General features: G+C 42.7%; 1 protein-coding gene across 3 annotated transcripts in view; it reads right to left on the bottom strand.

The window, feature by feature from the left end:
* The window catches only part of RIMKLB (ribosomal modification protein rimK like family member B), a 79,912-nt gene that overhangs the window by 23,514 nt on the left and 43,080 nt on the right, over positions 1–13,318 (bottom strand). The gene's annotated exons all lie outside the window — the stretch shown is intronic.

Below are 13,318 nucleotides of genomic sequence, written 5' to 3'. Positions count from 1 at the left end.
CCCCATTACTCTTACAATGCACCTGGTCAACTGTGCCACTTTGTACACAGAGGCAAAAAATCCTTCCTGTCCCCCTTGATATATTTAAAACTAGGACTGGACAATCCTGGACTAGCCCCCAGAGTGATGAATTATTAGAGATGGGAAAATACCAAACTAATCCAAAGTCTGTGTGTCTGGAGGGATGGGGTGGGAGGGAAAGCTAGAGTGAAACAAGTTGCAGGAAAGTAAGTATGATGGGGTTGCTTTTGGAAGATGTCAAGTCTCCTGAGGAGGACCTAGCAGATGACTGTGGGTTGGGAGCCGAGAAGTCATTTTGACCATCTTGTCAGGTTAATAAAGTGAAAACTGATGGAAACCCATCACTCAGCGCAATTCACTGAGGTGATGGCACTTGCTATTGGTACCGTAATGGTTAAAGGAGGAGAGAAGAGATAGGAAGAGAGATGACAATGCACTTAGATTTCCATAAACAGTAAAAGCCAGCTGGAGCAATTCAAATCTGGTACAGTGTATTTGCTTACTATCCCCATAGCAAAAAAGGGTATTTATTTTTAAAATAGGGGTGCCAATCCATCGTATGCAACTGCTATATCAACAGTTTGTGTTTCATTTTGCTTTTAAGGAGCACTTGAATTAATGCTTTTTCCTGGAGACAGGTCTTTTCTGCTCCTCTTCCTCTCATATCTCTCCTCCCACCTAAGATACATTTCAGACCATGCCTTTAATAGAAATGAGAAGTCACCTCTGCCCTGCAATGCATGGAGAAGGATTCCCTCCCACCTTCACATGCACACAGAACCCGTTTTTTTTTTGTTTTTTTGGAAAGAACAGAAAGAGCCATTCCCAATACAGATCCCTTTCCCCAATCCTCTCTCCTACTAGTGTGTGTGTGTGTGTGTGTGTACACACACACACACACACACACACACACACACACACACACAGAGCGCGAGCACACAAGAGGAAGGCTGCTCTGAAAGCTCACCTCATTAGCACAGAGCACTGCCGCATTGCAGCTGACATGACTTGCGTGTTTAAGCAAGCAGGCTTCACACACACCATTTTACAGTGCTTTCTCAAACAAGATTCAGAATAGCCACTGCAAAAAAACGAAGCGGGATGCAAACATCAGGGAGAGGGTTACCATCTCCTTCAACATGAAAAGGAAATCTGATTTGGTAAGCACGGAACTTTGATGTTGTCAGAGCAATTAGATAGTAGCATCCTCCATTAGACACACTCTTCCCCGCCTAAATCTCCATTCACACCCACTTTTCGTTATCCTATTTATATGCATGTATTGAGACACATGCAAGTTGAGTAACAGTTGTTAGTGGGAAGCGCTTTTTCAGCAGTAGCCGTTGTATATTTTTGTGTTGTGAACTGGAATTATGCAGTTTTCTGAAGAAAAAAACTGAATCCTCTTTAGCATTTTCCCTTTAAAATGGAATATGCTAAATTGAGTAGGTTTTGGATGCAGGAGTTTGCAAAAGGGATGCAGCAATCTGAAGGAGAAGTATAAACCACTTCCAATGTCCTCCTAAATATTTTGGACCAGATTTGACTGTTACAACTGGTGTAAATTCAGTCAGGCCATCAGCTCCCATGGAGTGACACTGGAATTACAATGATTTAACCAAGAGGATAATCTGGCCCTTTGTTTAGATTCAAACTGGTCTGGACACTGTTCTCTCCAGAACAAAAAGCATTTTCTCTCTTTTTAGAGAAGATAGTTTAAAAACAAAGAGGAAAAAGGCATTCAATGAAATGTATAATTTGAGTCACCACTACTGACGCGCACCATAAAAATTAGCTGCAGTCTCCCAGCAACGGAGTACTGCAACGAGAGGCAGTTCCATTAAGGTAAATGGGAGAGCCAGATCCTGCCATTTTGAAAAATAAGCTTTTATTTAGCATTGGCCCTGAGATGCAGTCATTTGTAGTCAAATGAACGTCCAAGAGAACTGAATGTCCTGATGCGTAGATTTATAAATCCACTCATTAGGCTGTGGGGCATGCAGTAACATGTTTATGTATATGGCTAATTAGCTTTTCAAATAATAGATCTATACATATGATACGAAATAAAAACCAAGATACCAGAGAGCTATAGGAAGTGACTGAATGGCTTGAGAATTTGGCAAACGGTATGCAGAGTATCTCACCTCTAAGGTACTGGTACCATTCTGGCCTTTGGACAGAAGTAATAAGTTACTTCCCAGGCTATTTGACATTCTATGTGAAATGAATTAGTTTCAGGCCAGCATTTAGCAGGCATCTGTCCATATACAAAAAAATCCTGAACATGATTAACCGGCTGCCTTGGTGGCAGTCTCAGGATACATCTTAGACACACTACCACGGAATCAACTCTGCTGCGATTGATGCACCAGGGGTTGTTTTAGCGGGTCTAGTGAGACCCGCTAAATCGATGGCACAGCGCTCTCCAGTCAACTCCAGTACTCTACCAGGAATGAGAAGAGTAAAGTAAGTTGACGGGAGAGCATCTCCCATCGACCCAGCATGGCGCAGACACCGCAGTAAGTCGACCTAAGCTACGTTGATTCCAGCTAAGTTATTCACGTAACTGGAATAGCGTAACTTAGGTCAACTTACTGTGATAGTGTAGACATAGCCTCAGTGGAGGCCCACAAATGAATAGGTCAGGTAGACATAGCTATCCACTCATCCTCAGCCCTAGCAGGTTTAGGCACATTGGGAGGAGGGAAGCTTGTATTGACACTTCCTGTACTTCACTGGTATCCACTTGGGGCCTCTTGCCAGCAAAAATGTTCGCTTTAATGGGGGGAGCGGGGGAAGGAGCAATTCCTGTATATGTAATGATTATAAAGCACTTTGGGATTCTTTGGCACAAGGAGCTTCTAAGATTACACGAGCTTGAACAGCACCATAAAAAACAACAATCTTACATTTAAATAGGGTTTTACACTCAGTAATACAGCCATTCCTCAGCTCTCCTCTGCAAGGCAGATGTCTTCACAATAGAATGTGGCAGCTCTAACTCTACTCAGTGAATTTAATTCACTGTATCCAGATGATGCTGTAAGGAATTTTAGCAATGCACAATGTAATTACTTGAGATGGAATTTTGCCAGGATACTTTACTCTTAGGGGAAAAAAGCCCCAGAGCTTCAGTTCTCGCTCTCTCACACTCTCATATGAAGGGTGTCCCCTCAAAACAACATCTGATAACTGAGTAAGACAAGCACTCCTTGAGTCACCAACACACTCATAAGATCCAACCCTATTTCGACGGTGAGATAGATGGGAACACAGCTTCCTCTCCACAAGCTGGACTGACTGCCATTTTATGCATTTCTCTAGGAAAGAATGCTTTCTCCCCATCTCTTCACACCAGAGGGGTCTCTAGCTGTTTCACTGTGACAATCCATCCATTAACCACCTTTTCTGCAGAAAAGGCAACTGTTCCTAAGACATGAAATATTTAAAGAGGGAAGATTACATTCCAAAGTAGTATCAGAGAGGTAGCCGTGTTAGTCTGTATCCACAAAAACAACGAGTCCGGTGGCACCTAAGTTTATGCCAGAATAAATCTGTTAGTCTTTAAAGTGCCACGGGACTCCTCGTTATTCCAAAGAAGATGTATCAGTGTTTAAATGTTTCAACTTTAGCTGTACCCGCCTTCTTCCCAAGCTCAAGGACTATCCTTAGTGTTTCAGCCTCACAGCCAGCTGTCTCTCTCATGCTTCTGAAGCTGCTAGGTTGAGAATGCAGATAACTTTTGCACTAAGGGCATTATAGTTCACTAAAAAGGATCAAGCTATTTCAAGACACCACGTCCAGGTCTGATCACCATCTTAATTCATGCACCTTCAGAAGTATTTGATAGTGTCTGACATCTTTAAAGCTCACTAAGCCCACCCTTCTCCCCCCAAATCCTTTACAAACTCTACAAGAATCACTTTACCAGTAGCTGTTCAGATGTGACACAACAACATTACACTTCCTGTCCTAAACTGTTGAGAAGAATTGTGTTTTCAGTTGAAACAGTGGAGTGAATTTTAGGGAGGCAGAAAGCTATTCAGAAAAAGGGCATAACACCCCCCATGGACTTGTTAAAATCTTTTGGCAATTTTTGCAAGTTTTATATCTCATCATAACAAATACTTGACATTTATAACAAAACTTGCCAGGATATCCAAGTCTGTGGTACTCAGGAATCAAACCCAGGTTTTCTGACTCTAAGAGTTCAGTGTTTGACCACTAGAATTTTAATATAAAGTTAAACATGTAATATAATTTCTAACACACATACACAAGGAGTATTGTATGGGCATATATTTACAAATGCAGTTACATAAATCAAACATCTAGTTATGTGCAAATTCTAAACATCAACATCTCTAGGGTATAGGAAGACACACAGGTAAGATACGTTTAGGGCAAGGAAGGAAAAACTTACATAATTGCTTTTTACAAAACGTTCAAATCTGCAACACAAGATTTCCTGGCTTGGTATTGCCAAACTCGCTGAATTCCTGGCCCCAAACCAACTGATAATAAAATGCCTTCCTTAAAAAAAAAAAAATCCATGTCATGTAAACAAGCCTGGAGGAGTCTCTGACATACACACCAAGTCAAAAGGAGCATAGTTGTGCAAGTTCCCTTTTTAGCATGCTGCAATTGATCCAGCAACACAGAACATTTGAACATCTTGGACCTTTCTTTTTACAGCTGGCTTCCAACTAGACTTTTTTTCTAAATTTCATCTGTGAATGTACCAATGATGAAAGGTGCCCAAATGACAAACTGGATGATTGAAGTTCTCTATTTAACCCAGAATAGTATAGCTGTGCATGTTTCCCATACCATCCCAGCAATGGGAGTGATCATTGCCCAGGAGAGACCATCTTTGGGAGTGAGAGCAGAGTTCAGCCTCTATGACTTGTTCTATCCTTGGAGTCTTTGCTGAGATTGCCAATAAGTGCCAATGCAATGGTGTGTGTGGGGGGGGGGGGGGGGGGAGTGGGCGAGGGAGGGGAAGGTGTTAATTATTATGAGTATGCAGACACTTGTCCTGTTATGAACAGGACTGACTCACCGAAAAGTCATCAAAAATGCTTTAAAGTTGACGATTACAACAATAAAATGAGCACACCCAAAAATGCACCTTCCATATATTTGCCAACTTCACTGACCCAAACTAGACTTTAAGCCCATTAGATCTACAAAGCCCACAAAAGATACAGGCACACAAGCTCTTGAGTTCCATGGATAAACTCCATCTTTACTACCAGTGAAAGCATCAGAGTCAGAAAGGGCAGAAATCCTGCCTCACTCAGCGCACAGGATGGACTTGCTCTGGAGATGAATCAGGGTTATGTAGTGAAGGAGAGTTTTGGCTATAGGACTTCTGCCTCATTTTTTGCAGAAGTTGGAAGGTTTGTAGTTAAAAAGGCAGGGAGAGAAAGGATGGCCTCATAGTTAAGACAGTTGAATGCTGCCCTGAAGAACTGGATTTTACCCCTGCTTTTTAGAGTTGCTATGTGAAGCCAACCAAGGCACTTTAAACCAAACCTTTCACAGATTGCCACTAATTTGAAGTGACTCAAGTGATGGAAGTTTTTTTAAAAAGGTCCACTTATGTTGTATATTTAACTGGACACAGTCAAGCACTGGGCCCTTTTTGTCAATTTTGATTAATCAATTCAGAACCACCACAGAAAGTTCCCCCCGATGACAATAATATTAAATCCAAAGATATGAGAGAGAAGAGAGATTTGTGCTTGGTAAAGTGAATAGTTCAAGCTGCAGTTCTCGGAGTTCACAACTTGTGGTTTTTTTGTTTTTCCTCTCTCCCCTTAAGAATTGGCCAAAGAACATTTCTTGCACAGATTCCTAAGCAAACCACACAAGGCAGAGGGTGAAAAAATGTGAACTTGCTACTAGGAGCACAATGCTAACTACATATTCATTTGGGCATAAGCTTTCGTGGGTAAAAAACCCAGTTGTCCAAACATCTGAAGAAGTAGGTTTTTTACCCACGAAAGCTTATGTCCAAATAAATCTGTTAGTCTTTAAGGTGCCACCGGACTCCTCGTTGTTTTTGTGGATACAGACTAACACGGCTACCCCGATACTTGGTACGTATTAGTTAGAATTCAAGGGATCATACAAGTGTATTACTTATTTAGAAATCTTCTCTGGATTTATTTCCACCTATCTTATCCTTATACAGTCATCTTGTACTGGCTCCCTTTCCACCTTTTCCCAAAAATCTCATTCCTTACTGAGTGCTCAAGAACCTTCTCCTCTGCAGCTCCTCTCATCTGGAAAAGCCTCACTGTATCAACTCAAGAATATCGCAATTTGTTTCACTTCTCTCCTAAAGCTCTTTTCTCCCCTGCCCATGCCTTTCACACCATTTATGATGACTAATGTACACAGAAATAGGATCTTCCAAAATACTTTAATGCTGGATGATCTAGTTTGATTTCTCTTTCCATGTCAATCCACCCTTTTATTTATTAAAGCTTCAGCATGGAGCAGTGTCATTTTTAGCTCACCTTGAGCAGGAGATCTCCCCCCTCTCCTTTATAAAACACTAGGCAGGCACTTCTATAATTTGAAGGCTCAAATAAAGTTAGAAAGAATGCGATAAAGCGATTTTCATTAGTACGATGTCTGCTCCATTCTCCTGCTTTAAAGTAGGGGCTAGGAGAGGAGAAGGGAGAAAAATGAGACAGCAGCGGCTTCAATTACAATTTACAAGTTTATAAATTTAACTTGCTGTGAAAACCTTGACAAAAGGCCTCTTTCAGTTCGGCTTCAGCTCTGGCCAGATAGGAGAGAAGGAGCCTGGCTGCAACAATTCCATTTTCTACTCCCACCCCATTGTAGGGGCGGTTCTCTGCATCCACTCCTCTGGAAACCAAGGCACAGCAACATGCTCGTTAAAAATCCATGGGGTGGAGTGTTACGGGAATGAAAAAAGGTAACTGAGTTTGTGTTTTGTTTTTTAGCCCCTCTGAATAGGGGTTCATTTCAGGTGTGAGGAGAAATCAGATGCCCATATTCAGCACTGCATTCATACCAAGAAAATAGTTAGTTTGATAGCGGTTAGAGTTGTGCTTCTGAGCCAGGTTTCCAGCCATGGGAAAAAAAATTACCGCATATACTCAATCATAAGCCCTTTTGTTTATAAGCTGACCCTCCGAAGATGGATAAGTAAAAATGGAAAATTTGTATAACCCGTTCATAAGCCGACCCTATAATTCAGGGGTCAGCAAACTTTGGCTCCCGGGCCATCAGGATAAGCCGCTGGTGGGCTGAGATGGTTTGTTTACCTCAAGCGTCCACAGGCACAGTGGTAAACCTAAGTAAACAAAGTGTCCCGGCGTGCCAGCTGCTTACCCTGACGGGCTGGGACACCAACGTGTGGGGAAATTTTGGGGGGGGGGAGCGGGGGAGAGAAGCCGGAAGTCACGGGAGTAACCCCTGTGACCACCCCCCACATGACCCCACCCCTAGCCCGGGACCCCCACACTCTCCCCATCCCATCCCTTCCCACCTTATCGGGGGAGGGCTAGGGGAGGATGTCTCTGGCCTGGCTGGAGCTGCTCTGGCAGGCTGAGCAGCGCAGCCACAGCCTGCTCCAGCGGGCCAGACCAAGCGGCACGGCCGCAGCATGTTCCAGTGGGCTGGGCGGCACAGCCGCAGTGTTCTCTGGTGGGCCGGGCGGCGCGGCCACAGCCTGCTCTGGGGGGGCGGGGCCGAGCGGCACAGCTGCAGCCTGCCAGCCCCGGAGCTGCAGTCTCTTCAGAGGCTGGGGGGAGAGCAGCGTGGCCAGAAGTGGAGAGACTCTGGCCCCGCCTCTTCCCTTCTGGCTCTGCTGGCTGTGCTGCCTCTCCTTGATCCCTCTGTTGGGGGGAGGAGCTGTGTCCCACCTCTCCCTCTCTGTACCCGTTCATAAGCCGACCCCCGTCTCTGGTGCTTCCCTTTTTTACTAAAAAAAATTCGGCTTATGAACGAGTATACACGGTAAGTGATGTGATCTGGAATCAGGAGCAACCTCTGTGTGGTAAAAGGACCCAAATAAACAAATGCACAGGTTGATTTAAGTTTTTTAAAGGCATGCTGCAAGGGGAAAAAAAGTTTAATTTATAAAACACTCTCCCCTCCCTCCATCTTGTGAATTAATTCTACAGTAGCAATAAAAATGGGATTCCTAATTAAAAATATCTCCATATTAAAACAAATACACTTGTTACATTTGCAGAAAAAAAAGTTACAGTAAAATAAACAAAGGTCCTATCTACACTATCAATAGCTATAATGTTCCAGAACATATTTAAATACAGTTGGTTCTTACAGCACAGATGGGACCAAATCACGTTTAACCATGTTCCCAAACCAGTGCACCACCTTAGACTTTACAGAGCTATAACAATTAACACACATTTCTTTTAAATGTGTTTTTACATAATTTCATTTGAAACTATAACAAAACAAAGATTCAAATGCCAAATTACAAGTAACTAAGCCATTTTGGAAACCATTCCATTCTGGCTACTGCTACAAATCATTTTTTTTATGATGTATTTTAATTAGCTTCTCATAACCTGAAAATCAGAAACTAGTTACAAAAGCAACAGAATCAAAAGAGTTCTAAAGTAAGTAAGAAAGCATACAATTTCTTGACTCAGCCATGAACTCAAGTCTGCAAAAATAATGCTTTTAATATTGAGATTGATATAAATCTGTTGAATTTAATTTTTCATTTAAGTTGAAGGTATCTACTGATCAAGATATATTTGGATTCGCTGATTATAATGAAGCCAAGGCTTTAACAGCTTACATTAATGAGTGCCTGCATGCAGAGGGAATTTTGTTTTCATGATGATATTGTGGAGAGGTTCCTGAATTTAAAAAAACATAGTATGCTTTTACAAAGCACTTTAACCAATTATTAATCATTTTGATAGATTCTTCTGGTCTACCTAATGTCCAACTAAACATCTTAACGAATGGAAGGTTTATTCTAATTAGGAGAAATATTCAAAAGCACAAATGTGATTTAGGCACCCAGCTGCCAACGAGGGTTGGACACAATTGCTTTGTGTGTCCTTGAAAATCTACCACCATTTAGAGTCTTTAGAGAGATTCCCCATTACCTTGTTATCTAGCAAGTGTCAAATAAACTTAAGAAAAGCAGTAAAAAAAAGTCCTGAAAAACTAGTATTTCCTCTCCATTTCCCAGAATTCCAGTAAAGGGGTGTTTGTAATGTTGCTGTAGCCGTGTTGGTTCCACTACAGAGGTGTATTAATGTATACTGTATGGGAGCATATTTTTAAGAAATTGTCATAATTACTTGATAGAGGCTTTATCAAAAGGACTATACTTTGAACGGAACACAGACTTGAGGTGCAGATTAATTTATTCTGACTAGTTCCATAGTTTGGGTCCTGCTGATGTTCCCAGTGCCTGATAGTGCAAGTAGTGTCCCCGGTTCCTGTGGAACATAGTTTTAAAATCCTAGAGTGTGAGGTGGTGTCAGATTGAGAGCTGGGGCTACTTCAAAAAAGGATTTTGTAGATTAGTTCTTGGATTTCTGCAAATGGGGAGCCAGTGGAGTTTGTGAAGCAAAGACAAGGCCATATCAGCCTTTCTTGTTTGTAGGCTTGCTGCTGTGTGCCACACTAACTTCAACCTTCTTGCAGCAGTCACATTCAAAACCAAGCAAAACAAGTTGGATTAGTCTAACCTGGAAGTGAAAATAAAGGCATGTATCACCTTGGTTAGGTCCTTGTCTGAACGGAAAGGGTGTAACTTCTTAGCCAGATGAAAGGGGAACAAGTCACTCCCCACTACAGAGGCAGTAAGCAAGCCTAGGAGTCAGACAATACAGAGACATCACACCACCTCAACTATCTGTGGTCCAACTCCTGCAGTCTTTTGGTTAGGTCATATAACTGGCAAATTCCTCCAAGTATTTCCCCTCTCCACTAATGTCACCTCTATTTTCGCTGGATTGATCCCAAGCCAACTGCTCTTAGTTCTGATCTCTTTTGGGCATTGGGACATCCTGGCAATAGTAGTAGCTACATCGGTGAAGGAGGAGCTATATAGGTAAGTGCCATCTACATATCAGTGGAGCCAGTCTGGGATCTCATGAGATATGAAAGAAAAGGGAGGGAACAGTGAGGCTTAAGCAACTCCACAAGAAAGGAGTTTGGGGTCATCGTGGGATATGTCCAACAGGAATGAGCAGAACCAATATACTGCTGCCCCACTTGGCTCCTAAATATTGTGCGTGCACTTCATCAGTGCTGAATAAACAATGTCAAAGGCTGCAAAGAGATTTAGCATTATAAGACCAGACGATTTTTTTTCACTATCCAAGGCCAGGATAAGTTTACAGATCAGCAAAAATAGAGATGACAGTGTACTGGTGCTGTGTACTGGTCCAAAAAACTTACTGTGGATCCAGGTGGCAAGTAGATGCTTTTGTAGTTTGGAAACCAACACCGCCTCAGCCAGAAGGGATTAGAGATTGGTTTAACAATTGATAAAGTTACTGAGATTAAGCACAATCTTCTTCACTACTAGGTGAACAACTGTATTTTTAAGGTGTTTGTCCTCTCTGAAGAAAGCACTGAAGAGCTCTACTATAATGGATACCAGGATCTCTAAACTGCTTATGTTTAAGAACTTCTTTCAACTGACTCTACTTCTCTCTTTTCCATTAGAATTCTGTCATTCCTTGCTAAGTTGATTAATTTTTCAAATATAACTAGGAATTAAAACCACTGTTCAGACCAGCCTACACGTCAATATCAAAACCATTTTGAGTACAGAAGGAACCACTATGTTGTGATCAAGTTCTTCCAGTATCTTAAGCTTTTTCGTAGGTTAGATGGGGACCTCATAACTGATTTCTGTTCAGTTTATTATCCTTTACACTAGAGTACCCTACAGTATTTTCCATCTGAAGATCTCAAAGCATTAACTAAGAAACCTTCCCACTCACACTGTAACAGGGTATTCAACACACACAAAACCCCATTCAGCAGATCTTCACCTTCTGCCCTTTCCAGACCCCTTCACAATTGAAAGCCTGATGAGCAGTAATAAATACTGAAGCAAATATAAGCAATATTCTCCTTTACAGATATGGATATTTCAAGTACCGGTTGGAGAAAGTTCTGTCAACTGGACTGACAAGCTACTCCCTAAATACTTCTCCCACTGCTGTGTCAAAGAGTCTTCAGCATTGTGGGATGAGGCTAGCGATACAAATACTGCTAATCTAAATACAAATTTTGGAAGCTCAATCCTCCTAAATACCATTGCCCCAGTCAGTTTGTATTTCCTCACACCCTACCACAGCTATTGTTAGAAAACCAGATAGAAAAAATGTTCCCATTCCAAGTTGAAAACACCTGAAATCTGGCTGTTTAGAGGGTTTTCCCAACAGTGGGAGAAAATTAAGAAGAGATTCCAACAACAGAGAAGGGTAGGGACTTCCCGCCCACTCCAACCAGAGTGAATCCCAACCTACCCACTCACCTGTGTTCCCTGTAAGCTGCGCGGTTGGGCGGCTGCCTAGGAGAGATTCAAGTGCCGCCCAGTTGATTAGCAGAGCGCACACATCCAGCAGCATGTGTTCAGGTGCTCCTCCTCCCGCTGCTTTGCAGCCACATTGCTCCATCCTGCAGCTGCTCCCAGGTCCCTCCTGCTGGCTGTGCAGAGTAGGGGTTGGGGAGGAGGGTGCTAATGTCAGGGTGTCCCCCTCTCCCCACCCCTGTACCTCATCTCCGCAAAGCAGGGGAGAGGGGACAGCCTGGCTCAGGACGCGAGTTGCTGAGCCCAATACACCCGAGTCAGAGACTTTTGCCAACAGTGCCACTAGGGTGATGCATGCACTCCTGTCCTATTTGTGCTCTCAGATGAAAGCGTAAAAGGGGTGTGTCTGCCACCTTCCTCTCCTTTCCTCTGCACTGCTGTATGTAATAATGTCTGAAGTAGTGGGGAAGGTATGATGATCATGGAACATATATGTGCAAACACAGTTTGAAGTTCTTCGAACAATTGTCCTTACAGGTGAAGGGGCTTTGGATCATCTGAACAGAGACCGTAACACTATCTTGCCAAAGTTGGCATCGTCACGAGAGGTTACAGGATAGTGTAATGTCTGGAAAAGGTATGTCCAGACGACCACAATGCTGTTTTGCAGATATCTGCTATCACAATATTGATCAGAAATGCTGACGTAGTGGACTAAGCCCTGGTGGAGTGAGACTATTTTAGGTGGAGGAGAGACTTTAGAAAGATCATAGCAGCTGGAAATCCAAAGTGAAATTCTCTGAGCTGCCATCAATTGGCCTGTAATACTCTCAGCATAGGCTACAAAAGGACCTATTGTGTGTGTTCCAAATAGAACACCAAAGCTCTACAAACATCTAAGGTGTGAAATCCCTTCTTACATTTTGGAAAATTAACAGTTTAGTTCAGATGGAAAGTTTACACCTCCTTAGGCATGAACTTAGGATGTGGCCTAAGGGAAACACTGACGTCATGGAAGATAGTGAAAGGAGAGTCAACCAGGAGAGCTTGAAGTTCTGAATCCCTCTTTGTGGAAGTGACTGTCACCAAAAACTCCATCTTCATAGACAATATAGGCAGTGGGTTATCACCATTGGTTGAAAAAGGGATCCTTTTTGAGAGGATTATGCTGATACACCATACAGGCACAGGATCAGACACAAGAGAGTAAGTGTTGAGTACACCTTTCAAGAACTGGGAAATCAGAGGGTGAGAGAAGCCATCTACTAGTGATGTCGTGCAAATATGGAAGCCAGATAGACACTCACAGGACTGACTGAAAGGCCCAATGATTTCAGATAGCCCAGCACATGTCTAATCTCTGTGTGATAGAGCAATAAGTGTTGAGATTGCACCCAAAATCGACACTCTCCCGCTTTGCTGTGTAAGTGGCTCCAGTGGATTCTTTTCTGTTGCTCACCAAGTTGGCCTGTACAACTCGGGAGTACAATTCCTCATGAGAATTCAACCAGAGACCATCCCTGGTGTGAAGTGGAGAGATTGGCGGTTGGGATTCAGAGATATCCTGGTTCTGAGATAGAAGACCCTCAACTAGAGGTAAAGTTATCTGTGTCTGGACGGAGAGCTTATGTAGGTCCATGAACCAAACTGTCTTGGCCACATCGATGCTACAATGATTATCATTGCTGTGTCTCTTTTCAGTTTCCTGAGTACCCTTGGAATGAGAGGAACTCAAGGGAATACATATAGAAAAGGATAGGACTAAGG

The sequence above is a fragment of the Malaclemys terrapin genome, chromosome 1 (assembly GCF_027887155.1).
Source record: "Malaclemys terrapin pileata isolate rMalTer1 chromosome 1, rMalTer1.hap1, whole genome shotgun sequence".
Classification (NCBI taxonomy): Eukaryota; Metazoa; Chordata; order Testudines; family Emydidae; genus Malaclemys; species Malaclemys terrapin.
The sequence above is the reverse complement of the archived record's forward strand: the minus strand, read 5'-3'. Positions and strand labels throughout refer to the sequence as shown.